The following is a 14384-nucleotide window of genomic DNA, read 5'->3' as shown; positions in this document are numbered from 1 at the left end:
AGGCTGCAGTTGCATACAAGTTGGGCCTTTTTTTTTTGGAATAAGATTGTTGGATGGGACAGACACTGTAGATAGGCACAAAAATACACCAGCATCACACAATTTTTTAACTAAAACTTGATTGAATGATGAGTGAAAACCTTTATTGCCCAAGGGGGAATTTACTTTGCGCAAAAGCATCCAAAACAACCACACGATAACATAATCTGACAAAAAAAACAAAAAAAAACATAACATCATAAGACAAAGAGCATCATAATACAACAAAACCAAAACATCAAAAAGCATCATTTAGTAAATTGACTTTGTGAAGTGCAGCAGAGTGCCAATCCCGACTATCTGATTAGAGCTTGTTAAGCAGCTGCGTTGAACAAAGGATGTAATGCTTATTTTTGTCTGCTCAAGCTGTACCTCCGGTAAGATAGAGGTGCATATTCAGACCACAGAGGGTGCCATAGATCTGCTATGATCTTGCGAGTTAAAATCATGGTGTACTGATCTGTAAGGTACACGTAATAAATACTGCCCATTGGCTCCCCTGTTATCTTTCCACCCAATTTAACAGTTTGTTCTTGTTTTGTACTGACAATCCCCACAACTCTGAATACAGAAGGTCAATACACTCTGAATAAAGGTCTTGTAAAATTATCACTTTAGACTTTTAAGTGTCCCTTAACCTTGTCCCAGTTACATAAGACATACTTAATGTTTGGGGGGGATTTTAAGGTTTCACTATATTTCAAGGGGTTGACTTTATTTTGTAAAATTCCCTGAGATGACTTACGTTGTGATTTGGCACTAAATGAATTCAATTAAATTAATTTGAATCTTTTTAGTATTAAGTGTGTCAAACTGGAAAGTGACAAAGAACATGCAAGAAAGACTGAGATAGAAGGGACATCTTCCTTTTTTTCCAATGAAACTGTATGAGACATTTTATATTTTTTCATATTCACTTAATTCTCAGCGGCACGGTGGTGCAGTGGTTAGCATTGTTACCTCACAGTAAAAAGGTTCCAGTTTGAAATCCGGGCCTTTCTGTGCAGAGTTTGCATGTTCTCCCTGTGCCTGCGTGGGTTCTCTCCGGGTACTCCGGCTTCCTCCCACCAATTAATTGGTGGTTCTACAAATTTCCCTTAGGTGTGAATGGTCTTTGTTTCCATCTGTCTCTCTGTCTGTGATGGACTGGCAACCTGTCCAGGGTGTACCCTGTCTTCGCCCAATGTGAGCTGGGATAGGCTCCGTGACCCTGTTCAGGATAAAAGTGGGGATAGGTAATGGATAGAAAAATGAAAGCTGTGAACAAGCAGGAAAGACAGGAACAGAGTCAACAGGTCCAGAGGACTAAAGTCTCTCCTTCTCTTCTCCGGAGTCAAGGGAAACTCCACTGAGGAGCGAGGCTGCGCTGGGGGAATCCCAAGGTCCTCCACAGCGAGCGGCAGCAGACTAGGTACTGGAGTCCTGGTAGCACGGACTGATAGCACTCACTGGTAGCACTGCAGCACCTGGTCTTCCCAAGCAGTCTCCCATCTAGTACTAACCAGGCCCGACCCTGCTTAGCTTCCAAGCTCAGGAGCACTGACTGATAGCATGGACTGATAGCAGAACGAGAGCAGGAACTGGTACCGGTACCGGTACTGGAGCGGGAACGGACAGACGGATGGTGTGGGTGGTGACAGATTGTGGGAGACTGGCAGACAACCTCTCACTGGTAGTGACTGTCAGTATGGACCGACGCCAAATGACTGCAGACACTGGGTTCATATAGACCAGTGAGGTGACTAGTGAAATGAGCCACCTGCAGGTGGTGATTGGGGAGAGTGGTGGCAGCTGCTGAGACCGGTGAGGGGTGTGGCCATGGGAGGTGACAGGAGGCGGGGAGAGGAGGACACAGAACACATGGGAAAACAATAACAAACAAACAGGGGAATGACAGCATACATGAGGAGAAGTGACTGGGGACCAAACAGAGGGAGACACACCAGGGTCAGACAGGGATCCTGACATCCACAGCGACATTCCCAAATCGCAGTGTGTTTGACACACATTATATTCAATCAATTACATTTTTATTATTATATTTATTTATATAGCACCAAATCACAACACAGGATATTTAATGGCACTTAACACAGTAAAGTCCTTACAACAGAACTTGTATGACATTATACAGAGGAACATAACGATTCAACAATTCCAACAAAAGCTGGGAGGGAAAAACTCCTCATTAAGGGAGAAAAACCTCCAACAGAGAGAAGGAAAAACTCCCTTTTAACAGGAAGAAACCTCCGACACAACCAGGCTCAGAGGTGGGCGGCCTGGTTCTGATATATTTTCCAAAACAAAGTATGTTATTGTTTTTGTATGTTAAATGAAAAAAACAAAAGTCCCCAAAATGCTTTGTGGGATGGAAACAGGATGTAAAATGTTGCCATGAATGAAGTGAGTCACACTCTGGCTGTTTTTACCTACTTTTGTTTACATTTGCAAATGGACAACATTAGTCGTGTGCTGCATTAGCTTTATTGTTCCTTTGTGTAATGTGCCCATGACAGACAACTGTCACTGGATTACTTAAATACTGAAGAAAATGTTATGACTCTGAGGCAGGTTCTGGGATTAGACCGGCTCATGTTGAAGTGGACCAGCTGCTCTGCTCCTCATGAACAGTTGGTGTTGCTCCAGTTCAGCCGTAATACACTGCCTATTAAAGGAAACACTCTGCAGATACTACAGGAGGGAGAGATGATGTAAGTGAATGCATTGCACTTCACAAGACACATTCAGTGGCTATTCATTTTAAAAGGCGGATCTCTGAGAGTCTTCAGCTGCTGGTTGTGAGCAGAGCTACAGCTGCTCTGCCTGACTGTAACGGTGAAGCTGTGGCTGGATATGATTATTGTTCAGCCTTTGGCTGCTGCTGTGGTTCAATCTATGGTCCTATGGATATGTACAGCTGGTACTATTGGAATATGCAGTGCTTCTATGGTAGTATGTTATAACCATTAAAAACAAATGTGTCCCAGCTATAATCAAAACAACTACATGACTAGACATGACTTTAGCCACAATGACAGCTGTGCCATCCCAGAGCGGCACTTATAAGCACAGATACAGTGTGTCTCAGCAGCAGTCAGTAAGAGAGCTGGTGATATAAAAGTGCTGAGAGGTCACTGAGTACAGTAACTTCCCTCAAATGAAACAGACAGCATTCTGGAAATGACAGTTCTGCATTCCTCTGGAAGGACCTCCTGATCTAAGGATTAACTTACATTTACTTTTACTAATTACATAGCCGTGCCTATTGGGCACAGCAATGCAGGATGTAGTTAAGCAGAAGTAGACATATGACTCAGAAGAAATAGGAAAAGAAAGGCTGGGCGTTAACGTAAAAGTATTGAGGGAGAACGCGACAACCTGACAATGAAGCCTCAACCACACACTACGGTCACACCATAAAACTATATATGGTTTTAATATTGAAGTTTTATCATCTTGCGGTAAATGGTCTGCACTTATATATGCTTTATCACTCTAGCGATCTCGAGGTGCTTTAGTTTGCCTCCCATTCACCTATTCATACAGTTGCCATACAAAGTGCTTGGCTTCCATCTGAAGAAACTTGGGGTTCAGTGTCTTGCCAAAGGACACTTGACATTCAGACAGGAAGGCGCAGGGGTCAAACTGCCCCCCTTATGATTAGTGGACAACCCACTTCCCCATGTGAGTCACAGCCGCCCAGTGAAAGCATCAGACCAGGTAATGCCTCCATGTGTTATGCCAGAGACAAGCCTCATATTTAATTGTTTAAAGAACTTCATTGAAGGTTTATTTTACCTTAAACTAAAGCATTTGGACGGCAATACTGTTACAGTGTGAGGTGGGGATTGAAATATTCCCTTTGGTACCTGGTAATTTCACTAATTGTTCAGACAGAATTTTAAAGATGTTTTTTTAATAAAACTGGACATTAAGCGGGACGAATCATAACAGAAAGCAAATGAGTGTCAGTAACTCTGTGACAAGATCACTTAAGAAGTTGCCTGGCACTCATCACATTTTAACTATCCGATAGTTGTCTGTAAGTACATTTGGGAACTGCTGATTCAATCTATTTTTAAGTGGCATCAATTTGACAAAATAAAAACAATTCTGTGCTGAAAACAGGGCTCAAAAGAGAAAAGCCTACTTGCAGCACATTTGATGAGCTTTTACGTGTTAGTTTTAATTTCTTTCCATCATCGCATATGAGGCAAAAAATGATTAGAAGTTAATCATTCAAGTATCCCCACCTCACTGGGCCCCACTGGGAGAAATAAATCCTGGCAGAGTAGGTCTCAACATCGCCTCATGTCCCTATAAAACAGTTCTGACTGAAATTCAGGACAGTGGCAGAGTAATCCTGCACACTGAAATACTGTTGGCCCTGAGGAAGCTAATCTCTGCTCTCCCTGCAATACGCTCCACCAATCAGTCAGTAATGTTTCAGTTCCAGATGCCTCATGCTGTTATAAGAGTTATTTGTTTGCATCCCTCTGCTGTCATTGAAGGTGTTTGCAGTATTTTGTCTAACATGTGCTTACGATAATGACATAAGCAGATTTATCTGGTGTTTCGAAGTAGGAGGGAGCTGTCACCTGCCTCTCTGTTCTGCTCTGTCACGCTCCACGGATTCTGCTTAGTTTGTGGCTAACACAGCATTGGCGTTTACACAGGTATATGACATATTTGATCTACACAGTGTTTTCTCTCTACTGGACTGGGCAGCTCCTACTGTAATCTAGTGAAGGTATCAGACAGTCCTTTGATTTGATTTGACAGCGTTGCTCTTTAATGTCCAATGATGCTGATGTAGATTTTAAGTGCTTTTCTTCACAATAATGTGTTTAACTGTAAGGCCACTAAAAACAAAACTGTAGACATTATCTATAACTGAATTTTGTTTTCATTACAACATTTAAATGCATGGATATTAAATACCTCTTTTAAGACATATGAAGCCATACATTAAAACCAAATTGCCTGTAAGCTATTTTTTACAGTAGAAAGTATCACCAACAATAACAACCGCACAAAAAATATGTTTTTCTAATTCAAAAAGATTAAAAGATTAAAAATCCCATTAACTTCATGCTTTTTCTCTTTCATAGTTTTTGCTTATTATCTGTTGTCTCTCCATTCAGTTCCCTCGCTCACGTAGTTTCTGTTCTTTCATTTGCAGATGTCCCATCATGGAGCTGCATGTCTCTGCTCTGTGATTGTCGGCCCCACCAACAGTTCATGTCTTATATCTCTGTGCTGTCCTTTTCTCTCTCTGCTCTCCTCTCACCCCAACCGGTTGAGGCAGATCTCACCCACCTCTGAGCCTGGTTCTGTCGGAGGTTTCTTCCTGTTCAGAGGGAGTTTTTCCTTCCCTCTGTTGGAGGTTTTTCTCTCTTAAAGAGGAGTTTTTTTTTCCCTCCTCGCTTATGTGGGAATTGTTGAATTGTTGGGTTTCTCTATAATATTGTACAGTTCTGCTGTAAGGGCTTTAATGTGTTAAGTGCAATTAAATAACCTCTGTTGTGATTTAGCGCTATATAAATAAAGCTGAATTGAAATTAAATTTAATTGAATTGAAATCTATTTGTGGGTTTATGGTGGGTGGGTTTATGGTGGGAGGGTTGAGGCAGTTGAAACTATTACTATCCCTCATCAGTCCTACCATCTCTTCAGAGTGCTAATTCAACAGACCTAGACCATTGTGGGTTTTAAATGATTTAATTCATGAAGGCACAAAAACGAATTCACCCGTAACTTCCAGTTTTTCTTTATTTGTCAAATAAAAAGGAATTCTGTTCTGGGCTTAATCTGTTACCAAGGTACTGCAACATCATGTTACCATGATAACATACGGTGTTTTAATTAGAAAAAACAGATGTTATAGAATTTTCCATTGTTAAAGACCAATAGATTTAGAAATTAAATGGACTTATAGAATTAAATAAATGATTTGGACAGTGTTTATGTTTTTAAGCGTTACATCTGACATGAAGTGATTTTTTTTTTCACATTTATTTCAATACCTTCTTATTCAGCTGAAAGCATCTGCACTCCCCATTCACATTAACATGCTCATTCAAAATCATGTTTTTCTAATTATATGTTAAAGTCTGTCGCTACTCTTTTTGCCATTTCCTTCAGATTTCCAACTTTAGTGAATAAAAAGTATTTATTTTGCTGTGATTGCCTTTGCACACTGGATTATTTTTGTTCATTTCCTATTCATGCTGTAAGTTTATCTTTTTATCTGCCGGGAAGCATCAGTCCTGGAAAATATTAAGCTCAGGAATGCAACAACATAAACAAGCCGGAACCACGGTCACCAACACGGTCCGGTGCAGCGCCTGTTGTACTGCTGCAGCCGCACCGATCCGCCTGTCGACCTCCCGCTCCATCCTCCCCTCACTCGTGAACAAGACCCCGAGATACTGAAACTCCTTCGGTTGAGGCAGGCACTCCGTCCCCACCTGGAGGGAGCAATCCACCGGTTTCCGGCAGAGAACTACAGCCTCAGATTTGGAGGCGCTAACCCTCATCCCTGCCGCTTCACACTCGGCTGCAAACCGCCCCAGTGAGTGCTGGAGGTCACGGTCCGAAGAGGCCAACAACACCACATCGTCTGCAAACAGCAGAGATGCGATCCGGAGACCCCCGAACCTGACGTGCTCCTCCCCCCAGTTGCGCCTAGATATCCTGTCCATGAAGGTCACAAACAGGATCGGTGACAAAGGACAGCCCTGGCGGAGGCCAACACCCATCGGAAACGAGTCTGACTTAAGAGAATACGAACACAGCTCCTACTGCGGTTGTACAGAGCCCGGATGGCCCATTGCAACGGGTCTGGCACCCCGTACTCCTGCAGCAACCCCCACAAAAACCCCCGGGGGACCCAGTTGAAAGCCTTCTCCAAGTCCACAAAACATTTAGGACAGTAAACTGCTCATTATGCAAACCTTTGAGCTTGTTGAACCTCAGGAGCTGGTGAGCTCAGCTGGTTTTAAGTTCAAGCATAGACTAGTTATACTGTGAGCATCACGAAATAATTATATCAATGAAGCTTATGCATGAGTTTAATAAGGACAATCTGTTCCCTCATGTTTCATTTGTATTCTTGAGGGTGAATATGTTCTCTCCCTGCTGTTCTGTTGTCTTCATCACTTCCATTTTCCCATGCTGTCAAAATCTCTCATTCATAATCTTCTTGCCCAATGATCTTTCTGCCTGCGTTATTTGGAGCCAATCAGTTTCTCGTTCTTGTTATTTAAATATCATCAGTATTCTGTTATTCTGCCTTTCTGGCCTCCTGACATGTAACGCTCCTCCTCCTCCTCCTCCCCCCCCATCACCACCTCATCCATCTGGTTTTCCCAGTAAGTTTCCATCAGTCATCTCCTCTCTCCCATCAACCCACCTCTGAGCCTGGTTCTGTCCGAGGTTTGTTCCTATCAAAGGAAAGTTTTGTATATCGTGTTATATATAGGAACTGTTCAACTGTGGAGCCCCTGTGTTAAATACCCTGACATATCTAATGTGATTTGGAGCTGTATAGACACAATTTGGAATCCGGTTACTCCGCTTCATCACCTCCAGCTTGTAGACTGGGAGGTTGTGTCCTATCTCCTACATTTAAGATATTGCTCTATTAACGGTTTCTCATCGTCAGAGTCAAATCCCCCAAAATCTCACTTAAACTGTCCCTACTTCAAAGAAAATTGTTATTCACTTTTAATGATCTCACCTAATTGAAATGGATTTCACCAGATTTCAACCAAATGACAAATTAGATAACAAATGGAAATGGGCATCAAATCTCACCTGATGCTTGATGTAAACTGTAGGATAAAAGTTAGTCCTTCACTTGCCCCAAACAGTGCGCACTCTTGCGCACACAGATACATACATTTAGCCTATGCTGCTAAGTTTTTGTCCATGTGCTGAAGAGCTTTTTGAGAAAAGAAATTTAATTCAGGATAAGTTCACAGAAATGACAGGCCAGTGGACAAACTAGCAAGCCCTTTTACGACGTAAAACTTGAGGATAAAGCAACCGAATTAAAAAGGCTGAAGTGATGAGTAGAAATACTGGCCTATTTATTTTTGTAATGAAACATGTAGTTTTTTTTTAACCTTTTAATGAAGACAAATAAAAGATACATAAAATAGGCCATGACTCAAAACAATGAGTGTTTAACACACATGTAGCCATAACAGTCTCAGGTTTCTAATTAAATATTCAATGATTGCTGTGCAGAGCAAAGTGCACATCAGAGGGCCCATACTAAAATTCTCACAAGGTTTTAATAGCGTCTTGGCCCCGATATGTTGCTCCGTTGTTACACCATTGGTGCAAGCTACACTCTCAAATACCAATGTCAGCAACAGTGTTAGAGCAGTTGAAATTATTTTCCCCAGTTAAGGCCAGTGAAACAAGCAACTAACAACTTGTTAGTGAACAGTTTACTGTTTTGTAAACAAACAGCAACATTAAATGTTTCAATATCCACTCGCCTTCATGCTCTAGTTCGTGCTGTAACAACTTCTGAGGGGAGTATTTGATTATTCAGCTGTAAGATTCTCCTCCATGTTCCCCAGCATGTTAACAGCAGACAGCTGATAAGAAAGGTGACACAAAATCAAAACGGAAAAGTGGCGGGCTGACAAACCAAAACAATGAGCTTAAAGACACTAAAACTTTCCACAGAGATGGGATCATTTTAATGTAGGTATTTATAATTTCCACTGTTTAAGTCTATATATGTGCTACTTATTTTTTTGGTGCAATACTATTTTGCTATTTTTTAAAATTATTATCACACTACCAATATACAGATGAATTATTGTTCATATGGTGAAGACGGAGACCCTTGTCTTGACTTTCCTTTTCAGCCTGTCGTAAGATTAAACAACCAACCCCGTTTCATTTGAATACCTGTCCTGCTGCTGTCAGGCTTGTTCCATCCCAGTGTTTAATTTCTGCTCTGACTGATTAGAATTACTGAGCCGTAATGCTACATATGCTTCATACTGACAGCGAACCTATTTCCCAACCACAATCCAACACGGCCTCATTGGCCATCACCGACAGGGACATGCTGATTGATAGACATGCTACCCTGATTATGGCTCATGCCAGCGTTTTGAATCCAGCCTGTTAATTACCTCTTTATTCCAAAGTGTTTCCTTGCATGAAATGGCCATTCAAAAGGCTATTTTCATACTAATTTAAGACTAGAGGAACAAACCCCAGCTCTAAAACACATGGTCAAAGCACAGGTTGCTCAGGCACTGGGTTAAAGTGAACCATGTTTTCCTCTGATTTGTTGCCAAAACTAGCCCTCAGCAAGAAACTTCAATCATCACAAAGCAGAAAACTAGAGCATGATCAGCTGTGGTGGCTCAGGGACAGTCCTGACTCCAATCCAGATATCCACAAAAGCCATGATCCACTTCCAAGGACGAGTGGAAGTTCTCTCTTTTGAAAGCTGATATACTGTAGCTGCCTTCAAATTGTAGTGGGATCCGGTCAAAAAAAATAAGCTCTTAACTTTAGTTTTTGCTTCTGGTGCTGTTTATAGTTCACTCTGCAGAGGAAAGTTGAAGTTGGCACGGCTGAGATTGCATTATTCAAAGCTCTGCGCACCACTTTCCGTATTTTGAATGGCCTTCCTCAGTACTATCCAAGGTTCTGTCAAAAAGGAAACCGCACTCATGCTAAATGTAATCTTTGAAATCCTCCAGTACTCATGTTGATTGCAGTCATACAAACAAAAATTTGATAAATTGCAGGTTTTCAAAGTAATTTTCCTTCCTGCAAAAGCCTTTCCATAAGTCTGTTTTATAAATGCACCAGTCCTTCAGTATTTTGCTGTGACCTACGGGATATACTGATAAAGCTTGCTGTCATCATTAGCTGTCACATGTATGAACTATTACTTGCCTGAAACAAAATGTTAAATGCTCTGCACCTATTTAGCACTTTATCATCTTAGCGGTCTCAAAGCAGTTTACAGTTTGTCTCCCACTCACCCACTCACACACATTCACACATCAGTGGCTGCAGAGCTGCCAAGCAAGGTGCTCGCCTGCCATTTGGTACAACCTCGGTTCAGTGTCTTAACCAAAAAAACTTCGGCATGTGGACAGCAGGACACAGGGATCAAACTGCCAACCTAATGATCAGTGGGTCATGCCATTGCCTTGATCTTTAACTTGCTCTTAAACTGACAACTGACTGACATCACACAGGTGGCACTGTTTGGACCTCTGAAGTCTAACAACACAGCAGCAGTTCCACCAATGTGCTGCTAAGGCGACAAAACAGAGATTTTCGAGATTGGAACCTTTAATACTTGTGAATTAAATTTGTAATATATTTAGAGTAGATGTACTCCCATAGATTCACAACAATTATCACAGCAATGAAAAGAAAAAGGCTTGTTGATTTCATTATTTATCGGCCTTCTGCAGCTCAGTCTTTTGGGAGGATAATGAACCATTTTGATTTTCTTTCACTTCGATGCCAACACATCATGTTAGCTTGTTAGTGTTAATCTGTGGCCTGAAAAGTACTATTTAGAGGTCTGGACCCGGTATATAACCTCCTAACACAATATGGTGCACATCAGAGAATACTTATTATTTCAATTTCAGGTTGGAGCTGTGTTTGCTCTCTGCAGTGCTCTTGCAAGGTTACAGGCAGCAGGCTGCTTCAAAATGGGGCTGTACTCTCCCACTCATTCCCAAGGCTAACATGGCCTAAAAAAACATATATCTGTTGGCCTTAGCAGCTTGTTTCAGCCTGAGATAAAGTGTTCACAAAAACAACACTTGAATACGAAGGTATTGCTTGTAAAGAAAATGAATAGAAGAGTTGGAGGGTGAAAATTATAGTTTGAGGGACAGTGGTTGAGGAGAACAAAAGCAGAATTGCTTCTTAAAGCAACAATGAAAGAACAAGTCAGAGAAGAAGAGGTGAGTGAAAAACCTAAAGAAGAAAAGGAGAGCACTGCCAAAGGAGAGAAAAGTGGATAAATGGTGAATTGCAGAAAATATATTCTGTATACAGGAGGAAGAGGGAGTAAAATAAGAGAAATATGTGGCACTCCATACTTATGTCTTCGGACAGACTTTGAATGAAGTCGTTTCATATGCATCATTTAGTTGTGAGACTATTTGAATGTATATTTGTGTAAGTTAAACAGCAGAGTGCTGTACACTGATGCTGAGGCTCAGCTGCACCTGTTGGTCCCACTGAGGATGTCAATGCTTTTAAACATGTCCTCATTTCAGATGAGGAGAAGAATAAGATGCTTCTCAGAACATTTAACCCTGAATCTTGAGAAGCTCAAATTCACCAGAATCAGCTGGGAAAATGAAAGAAAATGATCGAGCAGGACATCAGCAGATTGGAGAGCTTTGGAGAGCTCCGCAAACAAACAGCAGGAGGAGGACATCCAGTTCAGGAAGTACGAGGAGGTCATCAGAGAGAGAGAAGGTCGTGACCTCCCTTTGTGAAAGGCTCATTGTCCAATTAGAGGAAACCGAAAGAGTTTGAGTTCAGTGGCTGGAGGAAAACGAAAGAGCCAAAGCAAGGCAAGACTAGGCAAGTTTATTTGTATAGCACATTTCAACAACAAGGCAATTCAAAGTGCTTCACATAAAACCATTAAAAGCATCAAAACATCAGGCAAAACAAAAGGAAATTTAAAAACAATTAAGAACATTGATTGAAACATTAAAAACACTCATTAAAACATTAAACAAGCTAAAAAATAGAATAAAAGTTGCAGAGCAGACCTGCAGCTTTCTGGGAGTTTGTTCCAGATATGTGGAGCAGAACAACTGAACGCTGCTTCTCCATGTTTAGTTCTGACTCTGGGAACAGAAAGGAGACTCGTCCCAGACGACCTGAGGGGTCGGGATGGTTCATAAGGTCGCAGAATATCAGAAATTTATTTTGGCCCTAAACAATTCAGTGCTTTATAAACCAACAGCAGGATTTTAAAGTCTATTCTTTGTTGGACAGGAAGCCGGTGTAAAGACTTCATAACTGGAGTGATGTGATCCACTTTCTTGGTCTTAGTGAGAACTCGAGCTGCAGTGTTCTGAATCAGCTGCAGCGTTCTGGTTGGCTTTTTATAGAGACCTGTGAACACACCGTTACAGTAGTCGAGTCTACTGAAGATGAATGCATGGACAAGTTTTTCCAAATCCTGTTGAGACATAAATCCTGTAATCCTTGATATATTCTTCAGATGACAGTAGGCTGATTTTGTAATTGTCTTGATGTGGCTGTTCAGATTGAGGTCTGAATCCATAACTACATCTAGATTTCTGACTCGGTTTGTGGTTTTTAACATCAGTGATTGAAGCAGAATGGAAAAATTAGAACTGCCAAAGTTTAACTTTGAGAGCCGGAAAACCAGCGAATGTGAAGAGCTGGAGCTGGAAAAAGTGGTCACCAGATTCCAAAGTAAAGTTATAGCTCTGACCAAAAAACATCTCCAAAATTTGGTCCAACTGAGTCACATGAACAAACTCTGAACAAGACTGAGAATCTGGTCGGGAAGGAGGAGGGAGAAAAAGGCCTGAATCCGGCTGCGAATACCTTTACTTCAAACTTCAAAACTTTTGTAAATTTGAATAATTTGTTCATAAGCAGCCTCTGGAGGACAAATGTAAATATATTGACTTTGTCTTTGTAGGCAGCTGCTTTTACAAATATGAGAAAAAACTTTGAAATATACTCCAGTTTCAGAAAAGATGAAGCTTGACAGGAAATGTCGAGAAGTTCAGGCCTGTCCGCAGCACAGCATCATCCTCATTGCTTTCTACTGTTGTAATTAGTTCATACTTGCAATTAAGCCAACTTTGAATCTGCCTCAGCCTCTCTCTGCTTGTGACAGGTGTGTTTGTCACCTGTGTGACGACAGCTTCTTCCTTTTCTTTTTGTTTGCTGTCATTTTCCCGGGAATGTCGCTACCAACACCCAGCTCATTAATTTCCAATTGCAAATGGAAGGTGGGCCACAGTCTCAGTCACCATTGTGTTGCCTCAGTCGGAGATAAAAAGTGATTTAACAGATTTATTTAAATGGAAATCTTTGAGATTTTGACTTGAAGCTCACCAGAGTTGAAAGAAATTATCCTTTTAATGGTGCTCGGAAAGGAAGAAGCAGGAAAAGTCAGAGGATCATCAGAATCTTCCTTCCTTTAGGCGAATATCTGTCCACATTTCATGGCAATTCATCTGATAGTTGGAGATATTTCAGTCTGGACTAAAGTGGTGGAAAAACCATCTACATTTTCAGCCCTAAAGTCATCTTAAAAAGATACCAGCTTCGGTAAAAGAATTCAGACTGAATGATGACCAGTTTTATCAGGTGTGATGGAAATACTGAAGGATGTTCCTGTTAAATCCTCTCTGTAAGAGATGTAGGCGGACTTGTTTAGAGCATGCAAATATAACACAGAGCAGAGCCTATGTGGCATCGCAGAATTCAAAGGATTAGCGAGGTCAAGTGAGTGGAAATAATGATGTAGTCCCTTGACTCAGGAAATACATGCAGCCTGTTCCTGTCTATTATTTACAGTAGTGGAGAACCTGTACTGAGAGTTCATAGGCTTGAACAACTCTCCTGTGACCCTGCATGGAAATGTCCAATGAATAGGAATTTCTCACTTTATTAGCCACATATTGACAAGCAGACATCAGGCTCTCCAGACTGTTGTCTTCTTTCACACAGCCTGAGTCGTTTTAAACCTCTGTGTGTTCTAAGGACAGAGAAAAAAACTTCAGTGAGTTTGATCTAAAGGTGAAAGAAACCAGGACTGTTGAAGTCATTTAAAAGCAATTGTAAAGTGATTACTCGAAAAATACTGCGAGACGTTTCAATGTTGAAAGAATCAATGAACACAAGAGCCTCAGATTATTTCTACAATAGACACTAGAAATTCATAGAGATGCTTTTTTTTTTTTTGGTTAGGATGTCTTTTTTTATGATAGAGAAAGAGGATACACTGTAGGGATAATGGATGGATATTCATCATGAATGAGAACAGATAGGAACTGCTAATGAAAGCTAAAAAATGCCTGAATGTGAAAGGCTTTAAAGCCCGTGAATTAAAATATACATGGCCTTTGAAATTCAGCAAAACTGGTGAAAAACCAGCCAAATGAAACAGAGCAGTAGCCTGTAAACAACAATATGTAATTTACAGTCAGGCATTGCTGCAGTGTATCTTGATACTTATTTTGCTATCTGAATGCACAGCCTCAAAGTCGGACAGAGCCAGGCAGAGTGAAACTGGACCAGTGTAGGTCGTGTCAGGGATAATGGAAAAA

At 41.1% G+C, this 14384-nt stretch overlaps 1 pseudogene; it reads right to left on the bottom strand.

Annotated features, from left to right (window-relative positions):
- The window catches only part of LOC138214754 (uncharacterized), a 59731-nt pseudogene that overhangs the window by 13601 nt on the left and 31746 nt on the right, over positions 1–14384 (bottom strand).

The sequence above is a fragment of the Embiotoca jacksoni genome, unplaced genomic scaffold (genome assembly GCF_022577435.1).
Source record: "Embiotoca jacksoni isolate LCO1_2020_lvr unplaced genomic scaffold, fEmbJac1.0.p SCAF_7, whole genome shotgun sequence".
Taxonomy (NCBI): domain Eukaryota; kingdom Metazoa; phylum Chordata; class Actinopteri; family Embiotocidae; genus Embiotoca; species Embiotoca jacksoni.
This window is presented reverse-complemented; position numbering and strand designations above follow the sequence as displayed.